The sequence below is a fragment of the Martes martes genome (assembly GCF_963455335.1).
Source record: "Martes martes genome assembly, chromosome: 7".
Classification (NCBI taxonomy): domain Eukaryota; kingdom Metazoa; phylum Chordata; class Mammalia; order Carnivora; family Mustelidae; genus Martes; species Martes martes.
This window is the reverse complement of record NC_137894.1, coordinates 99,153,175-99,162,414: the sequence shown is the minus strand read 5'-3', so window position 1 is coordinate 99,162,414 and position 9,240 is coordinate 99,153,175.

Sequence of the window (9,240 nt, the reverse complement as noted above, 5' to 3'; positions counted from 1 at the left end):
TAACACAATGTCTGGCACATAGTAAGCACTCAATAGTGGTTTTTTTTTTTTTTAAGATTTTATTTATTTATTTGACAGACAGAGATCACAGTAGGCGGAGAGATGGGAGGAAGCAGGCTCCCCGCTGAGCAGAGAGCCCGATGCGTGGCTCGATCCCAGGACTCTGGGATCATGACCTGAGCCGAAGGCAGAGGCTTTAACCCACTGAGCCACCCAGGCGCCCCTCAATAGTGTTATAAATATTGATTTTAAATTATTTATTTTAAGGGTAGTAAAAACCTCGATTTTTGCAGAACAGATCTCCATTGCTATACCTCTTAACCAGCATTGTTCCTGGGTATAATTTATTATTGTTCCAATAGACTAAGTCAAAGGCTCCAAACAGACTCCATTTGATCTGATCTTATACAGTGGCCCTGGATAATTGAGGTTTTTTTTTTTAAGATTTTATTTATTTATTTGACAGACAGAGATCACAGGTAGGCAGAGAGGCAGCCAGAGAGAGAGGAAGGGAAGCAGGCTCCCTGCTGAGCAGAGAGCCCCATGTGGGGCTCGATCCCAGGACCCTGGGATCATGACCTGAGCCAAAGGCAGAGGCTTTAACCCACTGAGCCACCCAGGTGCCCCGATAATTGAGTTTAAATAGGTATTTCTACATATACAGATAAAGTGCAAATTTATGTGAATTAAGTTCCCTAAAGTCACATAAAAGAGGTCTTCAAATTTCTTTGGAAAAAATCTTATGGGTATTGCATGACTATCATATTCTGTTTTTCTACAAAAAAAATGTGTTTTTCTAAATATAATTGAAAATTGTAGGAGCTAATAAACAAGGAAGATGAATTGAGCAGGGGCAGTCCCTTCTCCTCAGCTTTAACTACTCTGGCCAAACTAGTCCAACGATACCAAAATATATCACCTCTGACATTAAGAAGTAGAGAGGATGAGGCAGAGAAAAAAGGCAGCTTGGTTTGGTTCATTTCAATAAAGATTTATGAGCACATACTGGTGCGTTGTTTCCACATAACACGCTAATATTTTTAACTCCCTTGACCCTTGTTATTTTTCTGTCACCCATCTGGTAAAAGTCCAACTTCAGATGACCCTCCTATCTTTCACATGGCTGCTCCAGAACAGTCCGGTTTCCTTTTCCTTTTCTTTTTCTTTTTTTAAGATTCATTTATTTACTGAGAGAGAGCCCATACAGACAGGTGGGGGAAGGGACCGAGCTAGAGAACTTTCAAGCAGACTCCCCACTGAGTGTAGAGCCCAACTCAGCTGGATCCTATGACCCATGAGATCATGACCTGTGCCGAAGACCAAGAGTTGGACGCTTAACTGCCTGAACCACCCACACCCAGGAGCCCCCTGTGTCCTTTTTACATGCACCCATAAGACTGCACTCCTCTCTGTCAGAGACTGAAAGGCTTCCTGCCAGCAGCAGTGAGTGAGCCATCTTGGAAGGAGAGCCTCCAGCCCTAGGGAAGCCTTCAGATGACTGAAGCCCTAGTCTTGATTGCAACACAGTGAGAGACTGAGTCACACACCCAGTTCAACTGCTCCAGATTGCTGGTCCACAAAAACTGTGAAAGGATCAGTGTTCACTGTTTTAAGCCATTAAGTTTTATGGTAATCTGTTACACAGTGACAGAAACCTAATAGGACAGGAGCTGATATTTTTCTAGAGAGAATGTGGGAAACTACCAGATAAGCAAGTAGCAACTATTTTTGCTCCCGCATCATCCACAACGCTCAAGATTTTGGAAATTCGTCATCCCAAATATCTACCCCAAATGTCTACCAGAATGCATGTAATTGAATGTATTCATGGCTAAGCAGTAAGATATTGAGATAGAAATAGAAGTTAGAATCCTCTGCTTCTGGGAAATACTCTTCTTTAATAAAGTAATACATAAAGACTTCTTTTTTAAAAGTACCACAACACTTAGATTGAAAAAGAGGAGTCCCTACCCTATTCTGCTCCTGGGTCCCATTCCTCAATTCTTTCTTCTTTTTAAGTTGGTTTTTTTTTGTTTTGTTTTTTGTTTTTTTGTCTTTTTACAGAGAGAAAGCAAGAGAGCACAAGCAGTGGAAGCAGCAGAGGGAGAGGAAGAAGCAGGCTTCCCGCTGAGCGGGAAGCCCAATGCAGGGCTCAATCCCGGGACCCCAGGATCATGACCTGCGCTGAAGGCAGTCGCACTTGCCACCTAGGCAACCCTACAACAGGTACGTTTTATTGCAAAAATGTTTGAACTTCCTAGAATTAAAAGCTGCCTCATTTTTAAAATGTTCTTTGGTGTTTTTGTTTTTTTTTTAAATAACTTCCCCCCAACTTTGCAATAAAATTGTTAACTTCCCCTGAATAGTGTTTTCTATAAAGTCATTCGCATCAGGTATCCCTCCAGTTCACCTAGTGATACTCCTCCTTGGGCCTCCCTGCTGTCTGTAAACTGGGCCATAGGGACGTTGCATGCCTGTCTTCTCAGAACTTCTCTAACTCCTCTCTTGGTGCTATCTTTTCTTTCTGAATACCCATGGCTCCTCATTTCCGGTTTACTCCTTTGGTTGGATCATATCCTCTCACAAACTGTCTGAGAAAGGATTTAAAGATGTACATTATTCTTCATATATAAAAACACCTTAGTTCTATTCTCAGACTTGATTAATAGCTTGGCTGGCTAAAGAATTCTCAGGATTTTGAGGGCCTTCCTCCATTATCCTAGGGCTTCCAGTGCTTCTGTAGTACCCTTCTGATTCTTAATTCTCTGTAGAGTACCAGGTATTTTGTTTTTCTTTCTGAAAATTTTACCTCTGTTAGGGACATTTTTCATCCAGTAGATTGGGCACTCAGTGTTCCCTATCAATTTAAGTAGCTATCCTTCAGTTTTGGCCATTTTCTTGCATAACCTCTAAGATGATTTCCTCTCTATTTTCATGTTCTCTCTTCCTGGTACTCTTATTAGTCAGACTCTGTACTTGAATTAACCCTCTATTTTTTCTATTTCCTCTCATTTATTTCTACCTCTTTGTTTTTTTTATATCACTATCTAGGAGATTTCCTCAATATTTCTTCTAATATTTCGGTCAAAACTTTTTATTTTGGGTATCATATGTTTAGTTTCCAAGATCTCTTTCTTATTCTCTAGTTTTTCCTTTTTATAGACTCCTGTTCTTATGCATTTGATGTTATTGATTATAGCTGTTTGTTTGTCTTCCTTTCTTCCCTCTTTGTTTCCTCAAAGTTCTATTTTCTTGTTTGTTTTTGTCTGTTTCATGTTGGAGGCTTTCCTGAACAAACTTGTTAGCCTGAGTATTCTGATCATAAACTGAGTCATTAAATAAAAGGCAGAAGAATTCTGAGTGTATGTGTTGGGGGCACTAACGGTTCTGGTATTTTTGATGCTTTTGTTTATTCCTGGAATAATTCTCTACTCTCCTTTTAGAATGGGAGAGGAAGGGATCAGGCATGAGGTGGTGACTGGAAAGCAGGTATGTATAAGGTCTTCAGTTTTGGAACTGAGTATTACAGGTGGTCTGCTGGAGATCAGGGAGGCATTTGAACATTCAACAGGGAGGGGCTTCACTTAATCCACCTTTTTTTTTTTTTCTTTTTTTTCATTTCGGAAATGTCTTCCCTCTCTGTCCAAACGTGCCATGTCTAGAGTCCCTGAGTTTGTAGCCACCCTTCTTTCTTGACTGGACAATTTGATCTGTAAATGTGTTCTAAATGAATTTAGATAAGTTTCTTTTATTTTTTTCTAATCCATCAACTGGTAGTTGAGCCCCTACTTTGTCATCAGTTTTCTCACATCCATATCTTTTCTGAATTTTCTCTTGTCAATTCCGATTCTCTTCTGTCCTCTGCCCCATCCAGATTTACTTCTGCCTAAAATGGTTGCTTTGCCTTTAAGCTTATAATTTTTGTTTGAAACATAATCACATGTTTCCTTGTGACATCTCAGGCTGTTATCTTTTCAAGTTCATTATTTAATTTATCTGTACTTTCATTACTTCACTTAAAAGTTTTCTTGTGGGGCGCCTGGGTGGCTCAGTGGGTTAAGCCGCTGCCTTCGGCTCAGGTCATGATCTCGGGGTCCTGGGATCGAGTCCCGCATCGGGCTCTCTGCTCGGCAGGAAGCCTGCTTCCCTCTCTCTCTCTCTCTGCCTGCCTCTCTGTCTACTTGTGATCTCTGTCTGTCAAATAAATAAAATCTTTTAAAAAAAAAGTTTTCTTGTGAAACTCACATACTAAGTGCTGAGGAAGCTGAGACTACTAACGTGAGTTCCCTACCCCTCTGCTGAATGAGGAGAATACATAAATTCATATTTGATTCCATGTACTAAGCACAATTATATGAGCTTATGGAATGAAAAAGGAGAAACCTAATCCAACCACAGAGGAGTTAGGGGAGACTTCATGGAGGTAGCAGTTGCTTGAGCTTAATCTTAAAGGAGTTAGCCAGATGAAATTGAGGACGGTCCACGTGGGACAGGGCAGAAAACATTTCAGGAGTGGAAACTGTGTAAAGACATGGAGGGAGGAAACAAGGTCAATATGGGGAATTGTTAATAGTTCAGTGACTATAAGGCAAAGAGGTATTAGAGGCATAACTGGAAAAATAGGTGGGGCCAGATCATGGGGACCTTGAATGTCATGCTGAGAATCTTGAATTTGATTCCTCAGATTCCTCAGAAGACCATTGGAGATTTTAAACAGAGGTGTGATGTGGTCAGAATTATATTTTTGAGAAATCAGGGTAGCACGGAGGCTGTTTTTTGATGGGTACAAGCCTAGAGGCTGGGTGATCATTTAAGAAAATGTGACAACAGATCAGGTGAGTGATAGTAAGTGCTGAAACTAAGTCCTAGGTCATAAAGATGGAGAGAAGGGAGTAAATGGAAGAAAGAACTGGTGGGACTTGGTTAACTAATAGATTAACCAATCTATAGACTGGAGGAAAAGAGGGAGAAATTGAGGGTGGATTCCTACTTTCTAGGTGTTTAGATGTGGATAGTGGTGTGATCAAACAGTTCTAAGGAAAGCAGATGATTGTGTCTGATAAGGCAGTTGGATTTTGAAGGTCGAAGGAGAGATCTGAACTAGAAAAATAGATTTAGGAGTCATCGGCAGGGAAGAGGTATTTAAAATCATGAGACTGGGTAATTTTCTTCAGGGACAAATACAGAAGAAGAGCACTGGACAGAGGATAGAATCCTGGGGAGCATCCACATCATAGAGGTAGGCTGGGGGAAAGCCCATGAAGGAGACAGTTAAATAATATTAGAGAAGTGTAAGGAGAATCTGGAGTGTTTCGTGCACAGGAAACTGAATTGAAGGAGGATGGAATCAGCATTGTTAAAATGCTGCAGAGATTTCATGATCTCATGAAAGTGGTAATTAGATTTGACCATAAGATGGCCAGGTATAGAGGAGTAGGACGGTAGAGATGGATCCCCGACTGCGCAGTGGGATTAAGGGGAAGTTAATATGTCAGTTGCTACTATATGAAGCTTGTTCTTCTAGGAATATGAGGGAAAGGAGGTGAAGATAGCGCTTAGGTGCCATTTCTTCCCTTTCTCAAATAACCTCAACCGTCTTGAGAGAAAATTCTAGCAATGTATTACATGCATATTTATATTTAATAAATACTAATTAGATAAATAGCTCTAATCAACTATCAACTACCAAACCTTTAGATTTTTACTTAGCCTTTCTTCCTCTTGAGTGTCATAATAATTCCTTTTCCTTGAGCAGATTTTTCCTTTTAAATTATCTCCTTCCAACCTATTCAGTGCCAGAAAGTGTTTAGGTACTGAGAAGCTTCCTACAGAAATCTCCACGTCTCATTTGGGGAAATTGGGCACAAGCCATTTCCTGCTTTGGTCATTAAAAAAAATAATAATAGCTGTTGTTTGCACAGGCAATCAGAATTCCATCAAGAAATGCTGTGTACACTAAATCTAAGTTATGTTATTGTTATAATCACTAGTATTAGAATAACAAGGTTGTGACCTTGTTCATCTCTAAAAAATTTAATGTTGTTTAGCTAAGGTATAATAGAAGGGAGGCTGGACTTTTGGAGAGCAAAGATTGAACTATGTGCCCTGTGGGTGCTCCTTAATAGTTACTGAATGACTAATCAGGTATTTCATAAGCCCTAACACAGGTGAGATGATTGCCAGAGTAGACAGGGTGGGAAAAGTAAACTCCCACAAAAAGGACCGACTTGAAGGATTCTCAGGGAAATAAATGTCAGTGGTATTATCCATGTGTTATAAAACTGTAGTTTACACATTCTGAAATACTTTACAAAGCTGAAAGGAAAAATTATAATTCTCAAGACAATAAAGTAAGATCCAGCAATCCCACTTCTGGGTGCATATGAAACCATTGTCTTAAAGAGATATCTGCATTCTCATGTTCATTGCAGCATATTCCCAATTGCCAAAGTATGGAAACAACCTAAGTGTACTTCAGTGGATAGATGGATAAAGGGGATGTGGTATACATATACAATGGACTACTATTCAGTTATGAGAAAGAAGGAAATCTTGTTGTTTGCTACAACATGGATAGGCCTTGAGGGCATCATGCCTAGTGAAATAAGCCAGACAGAGAAAGACAAATACTGCATGGTATCACTTATATGTGAAATTAAAAAAAAAAAAGTCAAACTTACAGCAACAAAGAGGGTAGAAGAGTGGTTGGCAGGGGCTGGGGTTGGGGGAGGAATAGGGAGAAACTGGTAAAAGGGTACAACCCTTCAAACATAAGATGAATAAGCTCTTAGGATCTAATGTCTAATATGGTGACTGTAGTTGGTAACTATTTGTATAATTGAAATTTGCTGAGAGAGTTGAATTTAAATGTTCTCACCGAAGAGGAAGAAAGGGTAAATATGTGAGATGATAGATGTGTTAATGAACTCAGTGGTGGTGGTGGGGGGGGTCCTTTGACAATGCATCTGTGTATCAGATCATCATGACCCATACTTTAAATATCTCACAGTTTTAGTAGTTGATTAAACTTCAATAAAGCTGATAAAGCAGTAAAGTAAAAAACTAAATTGTCTTATATGGTGATGGTTTCTGATTACAGGTTTGCTAGAAATTTGTTGTGGGCAAGAATTCAAATCTGAGGAATGGAGCTTTTGTCCTGGGAACATTCATACTTTTAAACTCCCCCAAATTACAGGTTTATTGCATCAGGGTGAAATCCAGAGCTGATTCATATTCAGATTGCTTCCTTCTGCAACTTTAGGCTTTATTCATTTAGTTTCTCCATTTTTGTATCTCTTATTTTTGATAGTGTATTCTTTAGGTATTAATATTATATACAAAAAAATACTCATTTTACAAACACAGGCAAAGAGAAGACTTGTTAAGATACTGCGAGTCACAGGTATGTTTGAAGCATAATTCCCACTTAAACAGTTGAAAGAGATTACAATTCAGTGGTAGAAACATGAAGTAGAAATGTCATAAAGGATCACATGCGAAGTTTTGTGGGGTGTCGCTCTACATGCAGGGACTTTACGTCTTTTTATCTCTAGTATCAAGCTCAGTCTGGTATAGAGTAAGTTTATTGACTTGAAATTCATTTAGAGACTGGAAATGGGTGAAGCAGAAACCAGAAAGACCATGTAGAAGACAGAAGGAATGAGCTGAGTCTGGCCTTGGAGAGAGAAGTAGGATCAGTACACAGGCATGATGAAAAAGAACTTCCTAGGCAAAGAGGGAGATTGGATTAATATGTAAATGTAGCATGTTGTAGATATTAGAATCTCAGCTTCTCAGGCCCGCCAGGATCTCAGATGGTTGATGACAAGGATCTCAGATTGTTGATGACATTTTACATTTACATTTTACAGTCCACTTGGCAAGTGATGGGGAGAGCATAGGTTATGGGCATTGAAGTAATATCTGAAGTAATATCTGAGTTTGAGTCTCACCTCTAGCATATCATGTGACATCATGGCTGATGACATTTTATGATGTGTCAGTCCACTTGGCAGGTGATGGGGAGAGCATGGGTTATGGGCATTGAAGTAATATCTGAGTTTGAGTCTCACCTCTAGCATATCATGTGACTTTGAATAAGGTATATAAACTTTCTATGTTTATTTTTCTCAGCTGGAAAACAGAAGTAATACCTATTTGGGGCGTACCATATCCTAAGCTACTTCATTAAATGACAGTTCTTTAAAAAATGGCATACCAAAAAAAAAAAAGATAATTTGAAATATTTGAAATGTTAATGTGTAAGATGTTGGGAAGCTTTCCAGTTTCACCTTGAAAATTTCTCCTTGAAAAAAAAAAAAAGCTTTTAGAATAGACCCATGGCTCGGAATCAAAGGACCAGTTGCCTCTTCCTCACGTAATCTCCCTAGAGTGGGGAGATGAAATACCAGGGTAGTTTCCACCTGCGCTGCCGGATACAATCGTAGCCACTCTCTCGCTACATTTGACTATGAAATATGGCTAGTTTGCATAAAATGCACACCAGATTAGACTTAACAACAACATGTAAAATATTTAATGAATCATTTACTATTGAGTATATTTTGAAATGTTTCACACATATTGGGCTAAATAAAATAAATTATTAAAATTAATTTCACCTGTTTCTTTTTGCTCTTTCGATATAACTACTAGAAACTCTAAGTTACCTTTGCAGTCGTGGTCTTGATGACCACTCATGTCCCTTTCAGCTTTAAGACTGCCAGGGACACTGTGGACGCGTAATTGATACGGTTTGCTTTCCACGCTTTGAGATACCGAAGGATTGGCCGGGAGTGCGCGGGGTTGGGTGGGGCGGGGCGGGGCCCTGCGGGGATACCCAGACCCCTTCGGTTTCGCTCTCGCTCTCACAGCGGGAAAGACCCCGACTCCAGTGCGGGGGTTGGGGCGGCCGCCGGCGAGCTAGACACAAGGCGCCGGGCGTAGGGGGGCCGGGGCCGGGCGCGGCGCGCCGGGCGGGGCCGCACCGGGAAGCGGGTTCGTGCGTCAGCCTCACGCGCGGGGAAGGAAGCCGACCCGAGGCCCTGGGCGGCCCGCTGCGGGTGCCGAGGCACGTCCGCAGGCTCTGCCGGGAGGTGGCTGCCGCTGAGAGGCGGGAGAGTCGAGGGCGGGCCTGGAAGGCGGCCCGGAGGTGGGGCGCTACTGGGGGCCGGCCCGCGCGGGCTTCATCTGCGGACGCGCGGCCTGCGCCCCAGTGCTGGGACCGCGAGGCGCCGGGCG